The sequence below is a fragment of the Bubalus kerabau genome, chromosome 2, assembly GCF_029407905.1.
Source record: "Bubalus kerabau isolate K-KA32 ecotype Philippines breed swamp buffalo chromosome 2, PCC_UOA_SB_1v2, whole genome shotgun sequence".
Lineage (NCBI taxonomy): Eukaryota > Metazoa > Chordata > Mammalia > Artiodactyla > Bovidae > Bubalus > Bubalus kerabau.
The window spans coordinates 3,633,999-3,648,663 of record NC_073625.1 but is presented as its reverse complement, the minus strand read 5'-3'; the positions used below and the strand labels follow the sequence as shown (position 1 = coordinate 3,648,663).

The 14,665-nt window shown below is 48.5% G+C and overlaps 1 long non-coding RNA gene across 1 annotated transcript; it reads left to right on the top strand.

Moving 5' to 3' along the window:
- Window positions 1-4,560: 4,560 nt before the first annotated feature.
- On the top strand, window positions 4,561-12,044 carry LOC129642932 (uncharacterized). Its single transcript, XR_008709935.1, has 3 exons — window positions 4,561-4,679; window positions 10,273-10,342; window positions 11,865-12,044. It is a non-coding gene; the product is annotated as an uncharacterized LOC129642932 (long non-coding RNA).
- Window positions 12,045-14,665: the final 2,621 nt, after the last annotated feature.

The window sequence follows — 14,665 nt, the reverse complement described above, 5'->3', positions numbered from 1 at the left end:
CTAATGGTACCGCTGGAAACACCTGCCAGTGTGCACCCCCAGCTTCCACAGCTTTCTCCAAGAAGGGACAGGCTGTGCCCCACAAGGGGCCACGTGAGCATTATTCCACTCACTATTACAGCATCACAAGGTACTTCAAATGTCAGCGTATAAAACGATCATTTTATTTTGCTCCCAGTTTCTGTAGGTCAGGAATTCAGGCAGAGCCTGACGGGGACGTTTCTACTGGGGGTCCCACAAAAGACTGCAGTCCCACAAGAAACTGCAGATATCTGCAGGTACAACAGGGCTACACAGCCAAGGCGGTCCACCCACATGGCCAGCAGCTGACCCTAGCCATCAGATCAGAGGGGCACTCAGTGGAGACTGTTGACTGAAGAGCTTCCCCACAGCCCCTCCCTCGCGGCGGCCCCAGGACAGCTGGGCTCCTTACATAGATCACCGCCCCAAGTGCAAGCATCCTAGAAGCCAAGGCGGAGGCGGCATGGCTTTGGATGATGTAATCTTGGAAATGACAGAGATTGTGACTGAGCGGGGCCCTGTGGGGACTTCCCAGAATAGACCCCTCTCTCCACCCATGTCCTCCACCTGCCTTTTGTCTGCAGGAAAGCTTCAGTCAAAGAATAATCCAAGAAGTGAGAAAATGCAGAAAGAAAGGAAAATAGTCAAGCAAGACAAATTAATAACACTTTAACCATTGACTAAAGTCAAGGAGCTTTAGCTCTTCCACCAGACCTACAGATAATATTCTGAGCCATGTCCTGTGAGCTGTTCTGCAGACACACCAGGTGCGGAAGTTCACTGTGTGCTGCTCACAAGCACGGAGACCCAAGACGGGTCGGAACCAGAAGGCTGATGATGCTGACTCCCGATGGCATCGTCACCAGCCAGTCAGAAGAGCATACACGAGATGACCACACCCTGCTCCTCGAACACCATGACTCTCCACTACCCCCCTAGGGTTGGGACACGTAGTTTTGAGGGCATTGGCCTGCTGTGGCCCCCTCTGCCTGACAAAGCAATAAAGCTATTTCTTCCTACTTCACCCCAAACTGTTTCTATTTGGCACCCCAAGTTTTGGCAACAAGTTCGCTTTGTTCTAGTCTCCTGACAAAAGCAGTCACAAGCCTGCCTGGATTCTGGGGAAAGAATCCATTAAGCCCCCACCTCTCTATGGAAGGGATGCCAAGAATTTGCTAAGGAGACTAAAACCACCCCAAGAACTCCAGATACCAGTCTGTTCTGTAGCTGAAAGTCACCCTGGAGGCTGACGCTGCTACAGCCCCTTCCGGCCCCAGAGGGTCGGCGGTTCTGGGGGTTGCTGGCCGTGGCCCTCCGTGGGGGCTCAGGCCGCTCAGTCTCACAGCCTGAGGGCTTTCCCTGGGTTGGGGGAAGGAGCTCAGTCCTAAGGGGCAACCCCCAACCAAGAAGAGATGGCGTCAGGAGGTAAATCCCCAACTTCCTCGCCCCTTGCAGGGACAGCGCTATAGCCGTGTCAGGCAGTACCACCATGGTGGGCGGCTGGCCTGGGGGTGGCCAGCTCCTGAGCACAGCCTCTCCGGCTCTTCCTCCTCGCTTCTGCTTCCTGACACCCCTTCCCAGCACCCAACGTCCTGTCCTCAGCTTTTGGTCTAGTCTCTGAGTCCTGTCTAACTCTTATGTGACCCCATGAACTGTAGCCCTCGAGGCTCTTCTGTCCATGGGATTCTTCAGGCAAGAATACTGGAGTGGGCTGCCATTTCCTCCTCCAGGCAATCCTCCTGACCCAGGATGGAACCCATGTCTCCTGCACTGGCAGGCGGATTCTTTACCACTGAGCCACCTGGGAAGCCTGTCATCAGCTTTTGGGAGGATGCAAATTCAAACACCCATTGCTCATGTCCTGGCGAGAGAAAGCCCTGAGCACCATTGCAGCAGTCTGAAAAGCAGACCACAGTCTGAAAGCCCTTCCCCAGCCTAAATTCCTGCTCTCGTCATCATTCATTTCATGAATGCGGCCAGCTGAGAAGCTCTGAGATCATCCTGCATTCTCAAAGAAATCACGGGTAAAGCCAAAATTTCCCCACTGCAGGGGGTGGCGGGGGAACAGTCAGGGTTCCCTTAGTGGCTCCGACTTTCCCCATGAAATAAAAAGCACTGCTTGCACCCCAAACCCCCTCCTCCCAGAAAGCAGCCATAGAAGTCAGCACTGAGCAACGGTCTGAAGCCTGAAAAGAAATCAAGCAAGACTGAAAGCAGAAAGATCCCGGGAAAATCTAAACTTCCATAGCCAGCAGCCCTCGGGCAATTACAGTTTCTACAGAGAAGGTGGGATTTAGGAATGGATGTGGTTTTATTCTTCCATTCTTCATCCCCTCCTGGAATTAGCTTATCAGACGGTTCAGTCTCCCCTTGGCTCTCGGGATCTCTTATAATTAGCTTTGTGACATGACACATGTGACTGCGGGCAAAGCAGTCTATTGAGAGCAGTTGCCAGAAGTCCCAGTGTTTTCTCAAGCCTAGCTGGCTAATTCAGTTTCTTGGTGTGGCCGAGAACGGGTCCCCAGATCCACCAGGCAGTTCTGGCTCCCCTGAGTGGGAAAATGTCTCAAGAACTCTTCTTTTGCTTCTCTGGATCCTTCTTTTATGTCCTACCTGAATGAAAGAAGTGTGGTCACAGAAGTTTATCATGTGTCCAGCCTTGGACTGGAGCTGGAGTTTAATACCTCCACGCCAGCCGCCCCCAAAACGCCTTAGCTCCCACGTAGTATCTACCAACAGAGGTAACAGGCCTGCCTGGAGACAGCAAACTGGTTGTTTCCTGAAGGAACTCCGGAGACCACATTATACAGTTTCTAACACTAGGCTATTCAGGGGCCTGGGAAACACGGAAACCATGAGAGGGAAGGGAAGGAGAGAGAAGGGAGCAGGATAGGATGGCTGCCCTAAATCCACATTTGCCTAGCTCTGCTCCGTTTTACAACAATGTGCACTCTACGGAATAAAACCAAATGTGGTGTCTATGTCTTTAAGACCCGGGCAGTTTGGCCAACACATAGGTTACCATGGTAACCTGTAATTCTGCTGTCAACTAAATGAAAAGCAACAATAGAAAATCCCTAGCAAATAAAGTGTGCTACCTCTCAGTGACAATTATCTGTTTATTACCAACTGGCTTTGAGTGCTGAAAAATAAAAACAGCTAGAATCCTTGGCCATGTGTGAATGAAGCAGGGCTATTTTTTTTTTTTCTTTTTTCTTTCAAAAGCTCTCAGAAAAAAAAAAAAAAAGCTCTCAGAAAAGAAGAAAACAAACAAGTTTCTGAGAGAGTTTAGATGTCAAGCCTCTGTGATGGCCCCAGAAGAAGGCGCCCACTGTATACACACACACACTGCACTAAGGCGAGCGGGATTAGGCAATTCAGAGATCCATGTCCACAGGCAGAGGTCAGACCTCACCCAACAAGTGCCTTCAGGAGACCGCCTTGAAAACGTCTAAGACCCTTCGACATGTGTGCTCTGCACACCAAGAAGTATGTTTTTTTAGATTATAATCCCAATAAAACATCAAAAATCTCCTTCACCAATAGTCAACCAATTTAAACAACCTTTATTTAAAGACTATTGGGGCATTTTGTAAGACACTATAGCTTTAAGAGGGCTTCCCTGCTGGCTCAGTTGGTAAAGAATCTCTGCCATGCAGGAGACCCCAGTTCGATTCTTGGGTCGGGAAGATCCCTTGGAGGAAGGAATGGCAACCCACCCCAGTACTCTTGTCTGGAGAATCCCCAAGGACAGAGGAGCCTGGCGGGCTGCAGTCCATGGGGTTGCAAAGAGTCGGACATGACTGAGTGACTAAGCACAGCACAGCACAGAGCTGTAAGAACAGGGAAGGACTTCCATGGTGGTCTGGTGGTTAAGATGCTGCACTTCCACTGGACAGGATGTGGGTTTGATCCCTGGTTGGGGAACTAAGATCCTGTATATCACGTGGTGGGGCCAAAAAATAAAACCGCAAAAAACCAAGACCGTCTCTGACCTCTGTGTGCTGTGTGTGTTCAGTCGCTCTGTCGTGTCCAACTCTTTGTGGCTCCCTAGACTGAGCCCACCAGACTCCTCTGTCCATGGAATTCTCCAGGCAAGAATACTGGAGGGGGTTGCCATTTCCTCCTCCAGGAGGTCTTTCAGACCCAGGGATCAAACCTGCATCTCCTGTGCCTTCTGCATTGGCAGGCGGATTCTTTACCACTAGCACCACCTGGGAAGCCCTCTGACCTCTACAAGCTCGAATTTGGGGAATTGGGGGGTTGAGGGGGGGATAGATACATAAATTACATGACAAGTTTTCCCAAGTGCTATGGGATGAATCATGTCCCCCCAAAAATTCATCCATTCAGTCCTAACCCCCAGTACCTCTGAATGTAACTGTATTTGAAGATACGATCCTTAAAGACGAAATCAAATGAAAGCAAAGTCATTAGGGTAGAGCCTAATCCAATCTGACTGGTATGTTTACATGAAGGAGAACTTCAGACACAGCCAAGTACAGAGGGAAGCTGGCATGAAGACACAGGGAGTGGACGGCCGTCTAGAGTCCCCAGGAGCGGCCGGTCAGATCCTCCCCTCACAGCCACGGAAGGAACCACGCCTGCACACACTTGGATCTTGGTCTTGCCTCCGGAACCGTGAGAAGGAAGCTTCTGTGGGTTGCCACCCAGTCTGTCATGCTCTGTTTCAGCAGCCCTGCAAACTAATGCACCAGACTGTATTCTAGAGCTGTGCTGTGCTAAGTCATTTTGGTGGTGTCCGACTCCATGTGACCCCAAGGACTGTAGCCCACCAGTCTCCTCCGCCCAGGGGGTTCTCTAGGCAGGAAGACTGGAGTGGGCTGCTGAGCAGCAGTGCTCATTCAACTGCTGCAGAGCCGCCTGGAGGATTTCTTGACGCAGACTGGTAGGTCCCAGCTAGGGTTTCTGGTCCAGGAGATCTAGGGGAGACTCTAGAACCTACCTTTCTTTTTTCCTTTTTTGGCCGTACTATGCCACTCCACTAGACCATTCAGGTATGACCTAAATCAAATCCCTTATGATTATACAGTGGAAGTGAGAAATAGATTTAAGGGCCTAGATCTGATAGATAGAGTGCCTGATGAACTATGGATGGAGGTTCGTGACATTGTACAGGAGACAGGGATCAAGACCATTCCCATAGAAAAGAAATGCAAAAAAGCAAAATGGCTGTCTGGGGAGGCCTTACAAATAGCTGTGAAAAGAAGAGAAGCGAAAAGCAAAGGAGAAAAGGAAAGATATAAACATCTGAATGCAGAGTTCCAAAGAATAGCAAGAAGAGATAAGAAAGCCTTCTTCAGCGATCAATGCAAAGAAATAGAGGAAAACAACAGAATGGGAAAGACTAGGGATCTCTTCAAGAAAATCAGAGATACCAAAGGAACATTTCATGCAAAGATGGGCTCGATAAAGGACAAAAATGGTATGGACCTAACAGAAGCAGAAGATATTAAGAAGAGATGGCAAGAATACACAGAAGAACTGTACAAAAAAGATCTTCACAACCCAGATAATCACGATAGTGTGATCACTGACCTAGAGCCAGACATCCTGGAATGTGAAGTCAAGTGGGCCTTAGAAAGCATCACTACGAAGTGAAGTAAGCCAGAAAGAAAAACACCAATACAGTATACTAACGCATATATATGGAATTTAGAAAGATGGTAACAATAACCCTGTGTACGAGACAGCAAAAGAGACACTGATGTATAGAACAGTCTTATGGACTCTGTGAGAGAGGGAGAGGGTGGGAAGATTTGGGAGAATGGCATTGAAACATGTAAAATATCATGTATGAAACGAGTTGCCAGTCCAGGTTCGATGCACGATACTGGATGCTTGGGGCTGGTGCACTGGGACGACCCAGAGGGATGGAATGGGGAGGGAGGAGGGAGGAGGGTTCAGGATGGGGAACACATGTATACCTGTGGTGGATTAATTTTGATATTTGGCAAAACTAATACAATTATGTAAAGTTTAAAAATAAAATAAAATTAAAAAAAAAAAAAAGAAAAGAAAGCATCACTACGAACAAAGCTAGTGGAGGTGATGGAATTCCAGTTGAGCTATTCCAAATCCTGAAAGATGATGCTGTGAAAGTGCTGCACTCAATATGCCAGCAAATTTGGAAAACTCAGCAGTGGCCACAGGACTGGAATAGGTCAGTTTTCATTCCAATCCCAAAGAAAGGCAATGCCAAAGAATGCTCAAACTACTGCACAATTGCACTCATCTCACATGCTAGTAAAGTAATGCTCAAAATTCTCCAAGCCAGGCTTCAGCAATACGTGAACCGTGAAATTCCTGATGTTCAAACTGGTTTTAGAAAAGGCAGAGGAACCAGAGATCAAATTACCAACATCCGCTGGATCATGGAAAAAGCAAGAGAGTTCCAGAAAAACATCTATTTCTGCTTTATTGACTATGCCAAAGACTTTGACTGTGTGGATCACAATAAACTGTGGAAAATTCTTCAAGAGATGGGAATACCAGACCACCTGATCTGCTTCTTGAGAAATTTGTATGCAGGTCAGGAAGCAACAGTTAGAACTGGACATGGAACAACAGACTAGTTCCAAATAGGAAAAGGAGTTCATCAAGGCTGTATATTGTCACGCTGTTTAATTTATATGCAGAGTACATCATGAGAAACGCTGGACTAGAAGAAACACAAGCTGGAATCACCAGATTGCCGGGAGAAATATCAATAACCTCAGATATGCAGATGACACCACCCTATGGCAGAAAGTGAAGAGGAACTAAAAAGCCTCTTGATGAAAGTGAAAGTGGAGAGTGAAAAAGTTGGCTTAAAGCTCAACATTCAGAAAACAAAGATCATGGCATCCGGTCCCACCACTTCATGGGAAAGATGGGGAAACAGTGGAAACAGTGTCAGACTTTATTTTTCTGGGCTCCGAAATCACTACAGATGGTGACTACAGCCATGAAATTAAAAGACGCTTACTCCTTGGAAGGAAAGTTATGACCAACCTAGATAGCATATTGAAAAGCAGAGACATTACTTTGCCCACAAAGGTTCGTCTAGTCAAGGCTATGGTTTTTCCTGGGGTCATGTATGGATGTGAGAGTTGGACTGTGAAGAAGGCTGAGCGCCGAAGAATTGATGCTTTTGAACTGTGGTGTTGGAGAAGACTCTTGAGAGTCCCTTGGACTGCAAGGAGATCCAACCAGTCCATTCTGAAGGAGATCAGCCCTGGGATTTCTTTGGAAGGAATGATGCTAAAGCTGAAACTCCAGTACTTTGGCCACCTCATGCGAAGAGTTGACTCATTGGAAAAGACTCTGATGCTGGGAGGGATTGGGGGCAGGAGGAGAAGGGGACGACAGAGGATGAGATGGCTGGATGGCATCACTGACTCAATGGACGTGAGTCTCAGTGAAGTCCAGGAGTTGGTGATGGACAGGGAGAGCTGGCGTGCTGCGATTCATGGGGTCGCAAAGAGTCAGACACGACTGAGTGACTGATCTGATCTGATATGATCTGATGCCACTCTGCGGGGTTTTAGTTCCCCAACAAGGGATGGAACCCAAGCCCTGGGCAGCGAACGTGCAGAGTCCTAGCCACTGGACCACCAAGGAGTTCCCTGGAATCTGCATTTCTCACACGTTCTCAGGTGATGCTGGTGCTGCCAGTCTGAGGACTGTGTCTGAAGAACCACTGTCTTAGGGGTACAAAGTCAAAATTAAGTCTATCTCTAGTCAGGCAGAGTCAAGATAGGAGGCCTCTTACTCCCTCCCTTGAGTCTAAAATGGGAAGTTCTCAAGCCTGAGCGTCACTCGGGTGCAGGAACAGGAGGTGGGCTGCCTGGGTGTGCTCGTCCCAGGGGCGGTCACAGCCACAAAGGTCCGGCGTCTCAATCCTGAGGACACGGCAGCCATGTCTATTCCTACAACCCGGCCATGAGCGAGTCTTGGTTCTGAGCAGTAAGACCAGCAGTCCTCCCTGCATTGACAAGGTCATCGGAGGGGCAGATGGGGACTGAGCTCGGTCCTCCCTGTGCCACCGAACCCCAGCTCATGTGCCCAACACACAGTGAGGCCAAACTAACCAAAACGACAGAGTTCGGAGCAGAGAAAGGTTTATCGCAGGAACATGCAAGGAGACAGAGAGCTCATGCCCCCCAAAATCCTGAACTCCCCAAAGGTTTCTGCAAAGCATTTTTAAAGGCAAGGTGAGGAAGGGGCACAGTTGGTTTCTGCAAATTTCTTTGTGTAGGAATCCTTTGTTCTTGCAGCTGTCCATGTAGGGCTGGCCACGATGTTCCTGTAGCCCTCCACCAAGACAAATACTATTCTCCGTTCTGAAATTTTTATTGCTATACAAATGGAAAAGTGTTATACCCTTAAAGGTCAGAGCCTTGAGAATGGGCTGTCCTGTCTATTTCAGGCTCTAGGCAACATTCTTTACCTAAAGCAAAAGTGATAGAATACAAAGGTTAGATGAATGGATAAAGGTGTGGTACACACACACACACACACAGGAATATTACTGAGCCATAAAAAGGGATGAAATTGTGCCATTTGTGGAGACATGGATGGACCTAGAGTCTGTCATACAGAGTGAAGTAAGTCAGAAAGAGAAAAACAAATACTGTAGATTAACACATGTATGTGGAATCTAGAAAAATGGTATAGATGAACCTATTTTCAGGTCAAGAATAGATGTGGATGTAGAGAATGGATGTGTGGAAACGGAGGGGCGGAGGAATTGGGAGACTGGAAGTGACGCGTATACAGTTGTATGTAAAACGGCTAGTGGGAACCTGCTGTAAAGCAGAGCAAGCTCAGCTTGGTGCTCTGTGATGACCTGGAGGGGTGGGGAGGGGGTGGGGGGAGGCTCAAGAGGGAGAGGATTTACGTGTACATATAGCTGATTCACTTCATTGCACAGCAGAAACTAACACAACATCATAAAGCAATTATACTCCAATAAAAGAAGCAGAGCTCATGTGGACTCAGAGTTGTTCCTCCCTATTATCACACCGGCTTGAGAAGGCCATCAGGAGGTGTTGCCCCGTCCAGCCAGAGACAGTGGGCTGGAGGGAGGGGACAGAAGGATCGCCCTCTCTTGACCTCCCTACAGCCCAGGTGACTCTGGGCCCTGGCCCCAAGTCATACTTCAGAAGGCCCAAGCCAGTCCCTCCTCTGGCCCCTCCCCCGCAAGGGCACCCACTTCTAGATCATCTCCAGATCTGAGCCCCCTGCCCTTCAAGGGCCTGCACAAGCCTTCCTTGGCTGTAGTCGTCGAACCGCACAGCCAGTATCCAAAGCTCTGAGCAGTGCGTTGCTATCTGGGATGGAAGGAGCCCTAATCTGTAGTATTACTGATTTCCACAGTATCAACATTCCTACTGGGGCCAATTTCAAGACACCAGTGTGAAGTCAGCAGGGTCACAAAATTCCTTTAAAAAAAAAAAAGCTTCTCTTGCTATGGAATGAAAGCAGGAGTGCAGAAAACAGGGAACAGGCTAGCAGCCTTCATTTGTACTTTTGCCTCAGTCCTGTGTTTATTAGCAGCAAGCCAAGAGCACCATCCTAGACAGAGTATTGAAAAAGCAGAGACATCACTTTGCTAACAAAGGTCCGTATAGTCACAGCTATGGTTTTTCCAGTGGTCAAGTATGGATATGAGACTTGGGCCACAAAGAAAACAGCACTGAAAAATTGATGCTTTTGAACTGTGGTGTTGCAGACTCTTGAGAGTCCCTTGGACTGCGAGGAGATCCAACCAGTCCATCCTAAAGGAAATCAACCCTGAATATTCACTGGAAGGGCTGATGCTGAAGCTGAAACTCCAGTACTTTGGCCACCTGATGCAAAGAGCAGCAGAGGATGAGATAGTTAGATAGCATCATCGACTTGATGGACATGAATCTGAGCAAGCTCCAGGAGAGAGTGAAGGACAGGAGAGCCTGGCAGGCTGCAGTCCATGAGGTCATAAAGAGTTGGACACGACTTAGCAACTGAACCACAGCAACAAAAGAGCATCACTCCTGCATCCACAGGGAGGCTGGGCCGGTCGCCGCCAACGGTGGCCGTCGTCCATGCGCTCGCAAAGGAGGGCCTTCTGCCCTAATAGGCCTCCATGCAGACGCCGGTACTGTTGGTTTCCTACCCACAGCCGCCCCCCAGCCCCTTGTTCTTTCCAGGAGAGCCTGCTGCTCTCCACAGAGAGTCAAAGACCCTGTATATATGTTTGTTTTCCAGGTTTTCTTGCCAAATGAGACCCAACTGGCCAGTGGCAGCTGAGACACATAGTCTGCGGGGACCTCCTCCTGTAAGAAATTTCCCCTCATACACAAGAGGAAGGTTTCTCCTCTTCTCCTCTGGACATAGTGATTCTGCCGTGATGCCTGACAAGGTGCCCACGTGCAATGTTACAAACATGCACAAGATGACAAAGACACTTCTTTTGTTGTTTTAATTGTGACAAAAGACACATATCATAAAATTAACCATTTTCAAGCATATAGTTCAGTAGTGTTGAGTACCATCACATCATTGTGCAACCAGTCTCCAGAACTGTTTTCTTACCCATTTTCTGAAGTGTACTTGCTTCACAATGTTGTGTTAATCTCTGCTGTACAGCAGTGACTGAGTTATAAAGATGCAGACATTCTTCTTCATATTCTTTTCCACTGTGGTTTACCACGGGTTACTGAATATAGTGCCCTGTGCTCTGCAGTAGGACTTTGTCCCTCCTGTATAAGTAGGTCACATTTGCTGACCCAGCCTCCCACTCCATCCCTCCCCTGCCCTTCTTTGGCAACAGCAGTCTGTTCTCTATGTCTGTGAGTCTATTTCTGTGTCATAGATAGGTTCATTTGTGTCGTATTTTAGAATCCACATGTAAGTGATATCGGTGTTTGTCTTTCTCTGACTTCACTTAGTATGATAATCTCGAGGTCCATCCGTGGTGCTGCACCTGGCATCGTTTCGTTCTTTTTTTTTGGATGAGTAATATTCCATTGTACAGATGCACCACATCTCCTTTATCCACTCATCTGCCAGTGGGCATCCAGGTGATTTCTATGTTTACTGTGAAGAGTGCTGCTATGAACGAAGGCGTGCATGTATCTTTCTCAATTATGATTTTGTCTCCAGAACTTTTCTCATCTTGCAAAACTGAAGCTCTGAAATACCTCACCATCCTACCCCACCCCGACCCTTCATCCCCAAACACCATTCTACTTCCTACTTTCTGTCTCTGTGAATGTGACCACTCCAAGTATATAAGTGGAATTATTTAGTATTTGTCCTTTTATAACTGGCTTATTTCACTTGGCATAAGGTTCATCCTAGATGTGGGATGTGCCAGAATTTTTCTTTTTTACGACTGAATAGTATTCCCATCACATACATATAATGTGTTTTATAATGTAAAATTATATAAAATTATAATTATAATAAAATTATATAAAATTATAATAAAATTATAGTTGTCTTGTATTCCCATCACATACACATAAACCACGAGCTGTGCATCCATTCAGACGTCAGTGAACACTTAGGCTGCTTCCACCCTTTGGCTACCATGAATAAGGCTGCTATAATCTGGATGTACAAATACTTTTTCAAGACGCTGCCTTCAATTCTTCGGGGGTACAGTCCCAGAACTGGCATTGCTGGATCATACGGTAATCCTATTTTAAAAGTGTGAAGGACTGCCATACCATTTCCACAGCAGCTGCACCACCTAACATTAACACCCACAGTGCACAGTGGTTCCGAAGCATCACATCTTTAACAACACTATTTTCTTTTTCTGTTTTTCTGTTTGTTTGACGAACAACAAACAGCCACTATCTAATGGCTGTGAGGGGTGCTCTCGAGTTCTTGATGGCACTTGGAGCCACGGAACCAGCCTGGAACTGCCCTGCCTCCAGAGGTCTTATGCAGGAAATAAGTAACAAATATCCTTCTTGCTTTCATCCCGTTTAGGTAGGTCTTAAGTATCTTCTAGTTGATGCACTGCTCTTTCCATGAGACCCCAAACAGAAAGGACTAATTCAGGATTTTAATCTGTTTCTCATACAGGAAGTCCTTTAGATACGAACCTTCAAGTTTCGGATTTTCACAGATGTGAAGTCGCACTCTCATGTCCAGTCGCTTCTCGGCTCTCATGTCTGGTGTGCACTGTCACCCGCGTGCGTCTGCTGCGAGTGGCTGTGTTTGTGTACTTGCTGTACAGTGTTGTCCAGAGTAAAGTAGCACAGTATCTTCATTTCAAGCCCAGGATGTCCAGAAGCAAATGTAAAAGCAGCAGTATATAGCTGACTGTGGTAGCTGGTACCTAGGCTAACTCTGTTGGCCTTAGGAACAAGTTGGACTTACGGATGTGCTCTCAGAATGGAGCTCGTTTGTACGTAGGAGGCTTACTGTACTATGTGCTGCTTCCTGCACTCTTGGAACCTAACTCGAATTCTAGGCCAGGATCAAGTCATTCTGTAGAGCTATGCAAATACAAAGGAGTGCTCCTAACCAGCTTTATCCATAATAACCCCAAACTGGAAACAGCCCAGATATTCATCAATAGGAAAAATAAACCGGTACACCCCTACAAAGGGATACTATGCAGCAACATACAGATCAGAGCAATAGTTATTGTCTCCTTAGCAGCGGGGATTGTCTGGAAAGGGGTACAAGGAGACTTTGGGGGTGATGGTAACGTTCCGTCTCAGCTGGGTTTGGGGTTGCAGGGGCAGAAAGCCTGTCACGCAGAGTGGAGGCTGTATCTGAAGATGTGTGCATTTCCTTGTAAATTTTACATCAAAGGAACAAACTGTGAATTAATATTTACCTCTAGCGAACTGTATGCAAGCTGAAAATCTTAGGGGGCAGCTTCCTGGTGACTGCAGTTTACTTTATTAAAGTATTTTTGTAATAGATGAGGCTTCCCTGGTAACTCAGTGGGTAAAGAATCCACGTGCCAATGCAAGAGACACGGGGTCACAATCCTGATCCAGGAAGATCCCACATGCCGTGGAGCAGCTAAGCCTGGCGTCCTAACCACCAAGCCGGTGCTCTAGAGCCTGGGGGCCACAACTGCTGAAGTCCCCGAGCCCCAGAGCGTGCGCTCCTCAGCGAGGGGGTCCGCGGCACCGAGAAGCCCACGCACCGCAAATAGAGAGGAGCCCCGCCCTCTGCAACCAAGAGCCAGCACCGCCAAAAATAAATAAAATGATCTTTAAAAAATCACGATCGGTGGGTGAATGGAAGGGTGGACAGACGTGTAAGAAGTACCGAATGACGATGGTAAGATACGGGTTGCAGGCGTCTGCGTGTTTCCTGTAAGATTCTTCTGACATCACCAGCTAAGAGCATTGGAAAATGACAGTAGCTGGAAGTTTTGGTTTCACATGATAAAAAGTTTCTCTGAATTCCTTGAGGGCTGGAGTAAAATTGAAAGGATGTAGGTGAGGCGATGAGAGAATCAACAGCAAACGTTTTACACTCTTTTACACTTCTACTACAAAAACTTACTCTTTGGTTAGGATCGAAGACGCAAGCGCTGCTTGCTGTGCAGGAAAGTCTGAGACGGGGCGCCCGGGATTCACCGAGAACTCGAGGAGCCCCTGAACCGACAGGTGAGCCTGGCGCCCTTCACCGGGCGCTCCTGACGTCTCTCCCGCCCTGGGCCCTCCTCCGGCTTCACTGGAACCTCCGGGGAATGAAACTCCTTGACACACCCCCAGGCCCTGCACACTTGTGTCCCCGAGCCCCGAGAGGTGACTTGGAGCGAAAGGCAGGGGCCGATCGGCCGGCAGGGCGCAGTCAGCCCGGCGTCACCCTGCCGCGGCTGCCTCTGTCCAGCCGCCCCAGCAGTCGCCACTCCCGCGGCTCTTCTGCGTTGCTTCCAGACCATGGCGTCACAACGGTCAGCCCTGGAAGTGATGCTGGAGGGCACAGGGGTCAACGGCCTCGACTCCTCGAAGAGCCGAACTGTAAGGAGAAAGGTGTCCTCCAACCTCCAACCTCAGTAAACGTTGAGAACATTCGAAACTAAAAGACGCGGAATGCTTCCCTTTCGGGACACGAAATGCTTCCCTTTTGGGACACGGAAGTTGCCTGTACCGTCAAGAAGATGACGGCCGCAGCCTCTGAGGTCGAAGTCCACCCTGGGCAAGGCCAGCACCAACCGGAAGACTGAGGCCCCTCCCTGAGGGGCAGGTGACAGGACACGGACCTGGTCATCCTCTGGCCCTTGCTTCAGATGCTCCTGGGGAAGTTATTGAATCGGCTGTGTGCGAAGGTGGAGGTCCCCGCTGGGTCAGTCCTTCCTGACAGCGCAGTTTCCAGCTGAGGCGGCCTAAACCAGGAGCTACTGCTCAGCACCCTTCTCCTCACTCCATCCAGTCCGAGGGCTTCTGAGAGACCCGCCCCCGGACTGAGCCCCAAGAGAGCCCCCCAGGCCTCCTCCCCTGGGGCTTGTGAGAGACCCACCCCCCGGCTGAGCCCCGAGAGAGCCCCCCAGGCCTCCGCCCCTGGGGCCCACCCCTCTCTCCTGCTTCTGCTTACGGGCAGTGACCTCATGTCTGAATAGGTTTCACTGTTGGCAAAGATTTTACTACCCCTCATTTAGTCTCGCAACCACGAAGAG